Raw genomic sequence first — 10,390 nt, forward strand, 5'->3', positions numbered from 1 at the left:
AAAAAAAAAAAAAGATTATAGCCTTGGAAACCCTATAAGGCAGTTCTACTCTGTCCTACAGTGTTGCTATGAGTCAGAATTGACTCGATAGCAGTGGTTTAGACCCCATGATCTAAATCCAAAGGAAGTAATTCCTCATTTATCCCAGATTTCTTTCTGCTGAGTATCTTAAAATTACAGTATTTTCCCAACCTCCCTGCCTGCTTCGTGGCCTGAGCGCTTGTCAGCTGCTGTCATGTTCCCCTCCAACTCATGGCGACCCCATGCACACTGGAACAGAACGCTGCCCAATCTTGTATCTTCCCCGGGATTGGCTGGGGACTGGACCATTGTGAACCACAGTGTTTTCAATGGCTGACTTTCAGAAGATTGTCAGGTCTTTCTTCCAAGTTTGTGTGAGTTTGGAAGCTCCCCTGAAAGCTGTCCATCGTCACAGCAACACACAAGTGTCCACTGACAGATGGATTCTGCCCGCACATGCGGTGCTTTGGCTGGGAACTGGACCTGGACATCTCACGTGGGAGACTTCTACCACTGCACCACTACTGCCCTGGCCTGAGAGACAAGAGTAGTTACTGTTCTGCCTGATTTGGAGACGGGAACACTGAGGTACAAGGCAGGAAAAGGAAAAGGTTTGCCATGGCCGGAATTGAAGTGGAGCTCAGGATTCTTGGCTCACTAGGCGGCACCCACTTCTAGCCAAGCTCTGCCCACCTGGACCCAGCAGTAGTCCCCATCACCAGCTACTCCCCGCCCTGGCACAGAATCTAGTGAAATGTAACATGAGGTACAAATCTTAGGCTCAGATTTCTCTCAGTTTGGCATCAGCTGAAGGCCATCCCTGTTCAGAAATCCAAAAGGCTGGGGAAAAAGGATCCCAGATGAGAAATCAGTGGACTGTAGGCATCAAGGGTCACCACCGGGGCAAAACAGCTCGAATGGAGCTTAGGGCATTCTTCTGGTGGGAAGGCTAAAGAGGAGGGGGGAAAAGGAGGAGAAAAAAGAAAAAGGAAATTTAAGGCAAAAGTAAAGCAGGGAGGGAGGAAAGGAGATAGGGATGGAGGAAGATGAGTATCTTCCTCACTCTTCAAGGAACACCAGTTAATACCGTATGTTAAGACTGATCTGTGTTTCCCCAAAACATGTCAACGCAGCTGGGCCGTGATTCTCCATATTATGTAATCACCCTCCAGTTTGTGATCTGATGGAATTTTCTATGTGTTGCAAATCTTCACCTCTGACATGTTAATGAGGCAGGATTGGGTTGTATCCTGAGTCAATCTCTTTCCAGCTATAAAAGGGATTAAACATGCGAGCAGAGACCAGAGGGACACGCTACCATGAAGAAAGAAGAGCCAGGAGTGGAGTGTGTCCTTTGTTCCCAGGGTCCCTGCACTGGGAACCTCAGCCCAGGGGAAGACTGATGCCAGGACACATGGGGATCTCCAAGGAATGTTGGGAGATGCTGAAAGGAGACAAGGATCTTCTCCCAGAGCTGACAGGGAGAGAAAACCTTCCCCTAGAGTTGGTGCCCTGAATTCAAACTCCTAACCTCCTAAACTATGATAGAATGAAGTTCAGTGTATTAAAGCCATCCACTTGTGGTATTTCTGTTATAGTGGCACAAAGTGACTAAGACATCGTATACTAAGGTCTTTCTATATGCCAGCCTTTTCCATTACATCTTCTGATTAATCATCAGAGAACCACCCTGTGAAGTAGGGCTGGTACTCATCCTCATTTTACAGAGGAGGAAACAGCCTGGGTAAGATTAAGAGATTTATCTAAAGGAGCTACACACTATTGCAAGGCAGAATTTGAACACTAGCACTCGAACTTTAGAATTACATAGTGTCAAGCAGGGTTTCAAACCAGTTCTTCCCAATTCAGTCATGGGCAATGAAGTGAAACCAGAATGCACCCAAGTTTATAAAATGTGGGTGTCCCAGAACAGTAGTTGGAATGGGAAAAATTACTGGTCAATGCCCTGTTAGAAACTTAACCTCCCTCCTAGAAAACAAGGGCAGTGTGCAGTTTGCATGGCAACCAGGGCTTCAAACTAATCCATTCCATCCCCACCTCAGACATAGTGAATCAGAATCTACACTTTCACCCGATCCCTAGGTTACTCTCATAGATTCTTACACATAAGAATCACCTGGAGAGCTTGTTAAAATGTACATTCTGATTCAGTGTATCTGGGGTGGAAATGCAAATTCTCAGAAGGGGGTCAAACTATAAATGAACTAGTATGAAGTCCTGATAGCTACCAAATCTCTAGACTGGGAAGGTCAGAGACAACAGTGCCCCACTCAAAAATGGCAGCCAAACTGTGTCATTTTGAATGTGTGTCATTCTCCAAAGCCCTGGCAATAATCCAGTCTCCCATATGAGGCTCCTGAAAGGACTCACTACACCTCTTCTAAATCTCTTATTCCAGGGCTTGACTTATAATTTTTTACTGGTGCAGATATTGTTCTGGTATATTCATATTTTACAAATTCGCAGCTGTTCCGATTTCACTGCACTGAAACCAGTTCAAAGCCCTGGTGTTAGGTGGAAAAACACACGTAACAAAACTTAAATACACATATATACATACAGTATGATACCTATTTTGTTAAAAATACACAGATTTCAAAAGATACCATTAAGAAAGTGAAAGGACAACCCACAGATGGAAGAAAACATTTGCAAATCATATATATGACAAGGGACTTGTATACAGACTATATCAAGAACTTTTAAAATTAAGCAATAAAAAGAAAACCCAATTTAAAAATGAGCAAAGAATTTGAGTACATGTTTCTCCAAAGATATACAAATGGCCAATAAGCACACAAAAAGATGCTCAATGTCATTAGTCATTACAAACCAAACACACTGCCTTCAAGTCAGAGCTGACTCATAGCTACCCCTCTTTGGGTTTCCAAGGCAGTATCACTACGGAAGTAGATTGCCCAACCTTCCTTCCCAGGAGTGGCTGGTCCTTCTGCTTAGCAGTCAAATGCCTTGGGCAGTAGGCCACCAGAGCTCCTCATTAAGTCATTTTGTTGTTGTTTGTTGTTATGTGCCGTCAAGTCAGCCCTGACTCATAGCGACCCCTCCTTGGGTTTCCGAGGCAGTATCACTACGGAAGTAGGATTGCCCAACCTTCCTTCCGAGGAGTGGCTGGTGGGTTTGAACCGCCAGCCGTCTGGTTAGCAGGCAAGTGTCTTAACCACTATGCTACCAGATTAAGTCATTGGAGATATGCAAATCAAAACCACAATGAGATACCACTTCACACCCACTAAGGTGGCTATAATAAAAAGAGAGTAATAAGTGTTGACAAGAACGTGTGGAAACTGGAACCCTTATACACTGCTGTGAGAATGTAAAATGGTGTAGTAACTGTGTGACTCGAGGGCACATAACAACAACAACAACTACAACTGTGTGAAAATAATTTGTCAGTTTCTCAAAAATATTAAACATAGAATTACTATACGACCCAGCAAATTCACTGCTAATCATACTGAAAAAAAATACAGAAACATTACGTTCATACAAAAACTTGTTCATGTATATTTATAGCAGCATTATTCATAATGGCCCAAAAGTGGAAACCACCCAAATGTCCATCACTGACAAATGGGTAAATAAAGTGTGGTATACCCGTACCGGAATGAAGTTCTAATCCATGCTACTTCAGGGAGTGGTACCTGCAAACTTTGGTTCCATTTCCCAGTTGACTTCAGTACCCAGTTGGCCAGAGAGGTGGTTAGAAGATTGCCTCTTATTTAGTGAAAGATGTCAAGGTCGCCAAGCCTATGCTCACATCAGGGTGGTGGCTTTGGCATGGTGGTGACAGAAGACATGCTTGGCCCCAATGCCCAGCCAAACCTGCTGTCTCTCTGCAGACTCTGAGGATGTAACTATGTGCCACCAGTCAGAGGCAAAGGGGCTGGAACATTTGCCTGCAAGGGTCTGTCAGGAAATGAATTCTGAACAGCCTCCAGCCAGAGCTGCCACGGGGGATTTCAGAGCAACCCTGAGCCTTCCTGTCTGGTCGTTGGGGATCCTCCAAGCACACTGTGCACAGCACCCAGCTTAGCCTAAATCATACAACCTTATAGCTGGATGCTGGAGGGCCCTAAAGTCTAGGGGGTCCTCATCTCGTCTCTGCAGCAACACACTGAGAGGGGTTGTATACGGCCACATTTCCATCTCCCAGAAGCCCCATATTACAGGAACAACCTGGAATGCTTTTTTTTTTTTTTTTTAACATTTTATTTTGACTAATTTGTTTTCCAAAAGTATATCATTCTTATGAGTCAATGACATAAAAAGAAAAAGAGGCCATTTCAGAAGAAAACAACTCAGAGCATAACCAGATGCAATGTGTGGACTTTTTTACTTTCTGATCTGAACAAACCAACTGCAAGAAAATACCTTTGACTGAATCAGCAGTTCAATAGGGACCATCAGGTGCTAGCGATAAAGTATTGTTGATGATATTGTTGGGCCCCAGAATATGCTTGTTCCTCCATTTCTGTACCTATCTCCTCCCACTAACTAGAAGCAGGCCTTGTCTGTCTCCTTAGAGGGCGTCGACCCAGCCCAGTGGTTAAGAGTATGAACCTCACCTGGTCATTTACTGTGTGATCTTGAGCCAAGTGACTTACTCTCCGTGCCTTTTTTTAAATCTATAAAATGGGGGAAATAATAAAATCTATCTTGATGTGAAGATCAAATGAGTTAATATTTATAAAGCACGTACAACAATGTCTGGCACACTTACAAGTATTTGTTCAGAAATCTTCCAAATCTACGGATCCAAGGGAAAGCCTTTTCATAAGGAAAACCCAAGTGGTGTGGGGTGGGCGCAATAGTCCAACCCAGTTCAGAGACCCTAATGACACAGATCGACAAAGCATGGCAAACAACAGCAGGGGCAAAACACACACACACATTTGAAGGCGCTGGAGGGTAATGGCTGGCAGCCTGGCTTTGAAAGCCAGACTGGGTTCAGATCCTGTCTCTACTATCAGTGAGGGGAGCTCTGGTAGCAGAGTGCCTAAGGCACTTGACTTCTAACCAGAAGGCTGGTGGTTCAAACCCACCAGCCACTCCTTGGAAGGAAGACGGGGCAATCTACTCTGGTAGTGATACTGCCTTGGAAACCCAAGGAGGGGTCACCAGGAGTCGGGTCCAATTCGACTGCACATGACAACAACACTATCAGTGAGATGTGTGACTTTGGGCAAGTCACTCCTAACCTCTCTGTGCTTCAGCTGACCCTTCTGTAAAATGAGGCTGTACCAACACCTACACATAGGTTGGAGGGTTGCCTAACAAAAGCCCTGGCATAGCCAAGGCTCACTGAGCAGCTGATTATTCTGATTAGCTCTGGTATTTGACTCACTCACGGATGGTTTCAAGTCAGCCAAGCCCTTTCTGCTCTTTAGGGCTCCGTTTTCCCATCCTCAGCAATGTGAATCTTCACAGCCTTGCCTCCAGTGTAAGATGGACGAGAAAGGAGAGTTACCTTTTGCTGGACACCAGCAAAGGTCAAGAGGAGCTTCTATTGTTGCCCACGATCAATCAGACAAAATTCAGATTCAGCTGGACTTGGTTTCAAATGCCCTCACTGACTGCTTTGCCTCGAGTGAGCGTTTGGTGGAAAAGCCCTTGAGAGACCTCTAGATTAAAGCCATGCCCCTGATACTCAAGTTTCAAGAGATGAGGGAGCCCCCACCAATGGTCCCTCCTGCAGCTAAAGCCCCTGGAAGGCCCTTTCAAACCAGCGCAGGGGCTATGATGTTTTTCCACGTTGCGGATGGAACAGCCACACTCAGCCCTCCTCCTCACCAACCCCGAGCTCCAGCTGCAGAATCAATGCACTTTCCCAGCTGTGCCCTGGCCGGGTCCCAAGCCCGCCCCAGGGTGGAGGCATCCCGCATGCAGAGCTTGCGAACCAACTTACCCAAAAGCTGACGTCTTTGCTGGACCTGACTTGGCAGGCGAGGCGTTCCAGAAGACACCTCTGTCCCCAGGCTCAGCCAAGGCTTCTGGACGCTGCCGTCTCTTTCAAGTGCTCCTCCGCAGCCAGCCAGCACTTTGATGGGAGAGTCTGCACGGGCGGATCTGTCCCTTAGGGTCCCAGGCCTATTAAGGGGTACTCAGTATCAAGGGCAAAGGGGGTCTAAGAGCCATGGCCGGGGCCAAGGGGGCGGTATCAAGAGGCACCTGGAGACCCAAGGCAGAGGGAAACGCTCTTGGAAACAGAGTCAGAGTCCCAGGAATTTGAAAGAAAAAGAAAAGAAAAAAAAGAGGCGTTGTAAGAAGGAGATGTCGGAGTGGGCAGTTCTGGGGACAAAACAAAAGATGGGCTTGGGCCCGCCTGATCCGGAGTAGGAGCTCAGGAGGCTCGCGGCTGAGGCGCCGCGAGCCCGCCCCGCGCCCAGCTCTACCTGAGCGGCCGCCCGCGCCCGGGCGCTCCTCCGCGCGGCGCTGCGCACCACCTCCCGGAGCGCGCACAATGAGGCGCTTTCAGACGTGGCTGCGGTCCTGGAGCGAGCAGGCAGGCAGGCAGGAGAGTGGGAGGGAAGGAAGGAGCCCGTTGGCGCCCGGTTCCCGCTATCCTCCCCACCCCCCGGTTGGGGTGCCACGCCCCGGAGGAGGGGCGGCCACGGGAGGGACCCTGGTGAAGGCCAGGCACAGGTGGGCTGGGGGTGGCCGTGGGAGGCGCAGCCGAGGGTGTCAAAGGGCGCACTTAGGGTCGCCTCTCCTCTCACTAATCCCCATAAAAGTTGTCTCCTCTCCAGTCTCCGGGAGGGAGGCCTCTTGGGCACAAAAGGCCCTTGTGAAGGAAACTGAATCTTAATCTTGCCCCTCCTCGCCCTCGGTGGCATCCTCGCCACGAAGTGACTTGGAATCCAAACTGCTTCCCAAGTCCCCAGCCTTGGCCCGACGCCTAGACCGACGCCAGGACCGAGAGACCTCGAGGCCGGGGCACCCTCGACACCTCCCAAGCTGAGCTGGGAAGGGCCGGGAGGCCATGGGCCGGTCTGTACCCCTCGTCCAGTCCCTCCCTGCTCCAGCACTTTCACAGCCTGGAGGCACAGGTTCTGATAAATACAGGACGCATTTTTTTTTGTTTGTTTGTGTTTTTCCTCTGCAAATAATAGGGCAAAGCATACAGCATTCCAACATTTTGAAATCGTGGTGGGATAGCAAACGAGAGTTACCGCTGCTCAGGGTATGAGTTAGTGCAGCCTGCCCAGGATGCGGTTTGGCTGGATAAACCAAGATCCTTACCGACCATGAGCTTTCTAAATTAGTAATTCCTTTCTAGGATCCATGTTAAAGAAATAAATCCAAGGCAAGGATTCATACACAAACACAGAAGTGTTACCATGGCAAAAAAAAGAAAAAAATGTGTGTATATATATTTGCATATATGTATGAGTTGGATGGGGCTCCACCACAGTGGGTTTTGGGTTTTTTGTTTGTTTGTTTGTTTATAGCCATATAGATAGAACCAATGCAAAGATTTAAAACACATGTGCTAAGAAGGCACCAGTGAGTACTTCTGTATAGTGGGTTTATAGACAGTTGCTATTTTCTTCAGGTTTCTGTAATTTTTATTTTTCCCCAAATCAGAGAGGCACAAACCGCTCTGTAAAAGCATGAAGAGAGAGAGAGAGAGAGAGAAGACGACAGAGGATTGCTGTTACCCTTAGATGAAGGAACCTAAGTGGGGTTCTGGAACCTCCACAAACAAGGCAGATAGATGTTTTAGGCCACTCCACATGTGATTCAAACAGAAACTGGGCTAAGCATTTGGCAAAATCAGAGATCTCTCCTCCCTAAAATACTAGTTATCTATAAACCTCGACTTTGCTGTGAGTTACAGCTGTGTATTTTGCACCTTTTCCTCTTGGAGCTACACTGTATGATTCAGACTCAGAAGCCACCAGCATCTGATCTGTAAATAACTTTGTATTCACCGGACACAGTTGTAATTTTCCAGCCTGTGGCTTCCACATGCAGTGGAGATTCCACCAAAAGCTCACCTTTGTTTGGGGCCTGGCCAGGGGATGTTGCCAAAGAGCTAACAAAAGCTCCAAGGTCTCAGGGCAGTGCCTTGGCAAAGCAAGGATGCTGGAGACTAACACGAAATGTGTGTGTGCAGCTCGGGCTCCCCGCTGTTCCCGCCCTCCAACCCTACATAAATCCACAGGCACCCTGCCATTCTCAACATGTTTAATTAGAAAGTTACAAAACATCCTGGGTTCTTTACACGATTTAGCATTAAAGTAATAAAATGCAAAGCAATGTTTACGTGCATGTTGAACCCTCCCTATTCTGTGATTTAAACCAGAAGCCATTTTCCAGGGTTTAAATCTAAAGAAAAATTGTTTAAATATGAAAGGAAAAGTAGAGGGGCCAGTGTTAGGGAATTTTTCTGCTTGAATACTTAAGATAGCTTTGTTTCCTAAATTTTTATTTTGGTCAGCCTGAAAAAAAAAGGAGAGCTTTGAAATAAGAATCTCAAAGGTAAATTGAGGCCCACACAGGAGCATGTTGATAAGTGGGCATGGAAGAATGGGTCATGAGGTCACGTCCTTCTAATGCCAATGACATTGTTGCATCAGCAAGCAGCCCGTCATCCTCTGTGGAGACTACATGTTTCTACAGGACAAAGTGGGGTTGACAAGTCTTCAGTGTATGAGAGGCCTAATGGGGCAGCTCTTTTCCAGAAACCCCCTTAGCCTCGAGGGTGATCCCTGCACTGTGGGTCATCCTGCTTGGGGCCAGACTGGATGGCACTGTCCGACCTAGCCTCCTCTTCACCCTCTCGCTGCTCCCTGTGTGTCCTGTAAAGGTGCCCTCTGATGGGCACCCAGTGCCTCAGTCAAGGGAAATCAAGTAGCTGGGCTTCCCGCTAGCCCTCCAAATAAACTGTGGCTGGAGGCGGTGGGAGCCAATACCAACAACAGCAACTCTGTCATCCACGACCTTTGCAGGAAGGGGGAGGGCTGTCAAGGAAGAGGAGAGGCAAATGTCTAGGCTGCTGGGTGAGGGCCAGAGAGAAAGGACCTGTTGTTACCATCCTTACTTCCCTCCCTGTGGCTCAGGGGATTGTGAATGAAACAGCACTTCTGACTGTAGCCTGCAGCCCCAGGGCACAGGCAGAGGGCAAGAGGCGGAGCAAAGAGCCAGCCACAGAGGGGCAGAGATAAAGGGCTGTTCAGGGAGCTGATGACAGATGACTGTGTGTTACACTGAGGGCAGCTGGACGCTCCTACTGTCCTCAAGTCACCCACCCTCACACACATGGGCATTCTTGCACTTGTATTGCTCTCGCCCCTAATTAAAGGCCTCTCAGTTCTGGAAATCAAAGTTCTAGATTAGATGCCCACAGTGGAAAGTACTAGTGACTTGCATATTTATCACTGAGAGCCCTAAAAAGATTAAGAAGTGAATTACATTAAAAACCCATTGCCAAAAAAAAAAAAAGAAGGTGGGGACCAGGTTTGCTGGTCCAATAGAGCCTGGTGTAACCACTGAGACTATGGCCCCTAGCTGCCCTTCAGGTCTGGAATTGAACCCACAACTGTGGTTTCCAGCCAAACAAAGTACAGGCATGTGAGTTAAACATTTACCTCAAGTAGACACACGCCCTGGAGAGAACAATCATGGGAGAAGGAAGGGAAGGGCTGCTTATGCACAGGGAGATAGCTCAGGGTGCAGAAAAGTATGAAGGGATGGAAACTGGGAGGAGGTAACTATGGGGAGGAAGTGGGAGGGGAGCTGCTGCATTGTAAATTTTGGTCAATGACATGAGACAAAGTATATGTGAACTGCTGTATGAAAAGTGAATTTACTCTGTAAATCTTCACCCAAATCCTAATAAAAAAATAAAAAAAAAACCCGTTGCCATTGCATCCACTCAACAACCCTGTAGGACAGAGCAGAACTGCCCCATAGGATTTCCAAGGCTGTTATCTTTACAGAAGCGACTGCCACGTCTTTCTCCCGCAGAGCGGCTTGTGGGTTCAAACTGCCGAACTTTTGGTTAGCAGCTGAGTACTTAACCACTGCACCACCAGAACTCCTGGTGGTTTACCACAGGGGAGAGAAATGCATAGCATGTTTCTTAGTTCAAGGCAGGCAAAGTCTCTCTTGACCAGAGATGGAACTCTTTCCTAGATACGGTAACTGGCTAATTTTCTCCTGAAATTCAGGTTTAGGAGGGAAAAAAAACCTGAAAAGTTCTCAGATCTTTCCAAAAAGTATGATGATGTTATAGGTGCTTGGGAGATAGGGAATCTGTAGAAAGAAAAACTGGAAGAAAGTGTTGTCTTTGAGGGGGAAGACATACAGGCCAGCACGTGTCCAC

This window comes from Orycteropus afer, unplaced genomic scaffold, assembly GCF_000298275.1.
Source record: "Orycteropus afer afer isolate SDZICR_OR568_19922 unplaced genomic scaffold, OryAfe1.0 scaffold00067, whole genome shotgun sequence".
NCBI lineage: Eukaryota > Metazoa > Chordata > Mammalia > Tubulidentata > Orycteropodidae > Orycteropus > Orycteropus afer.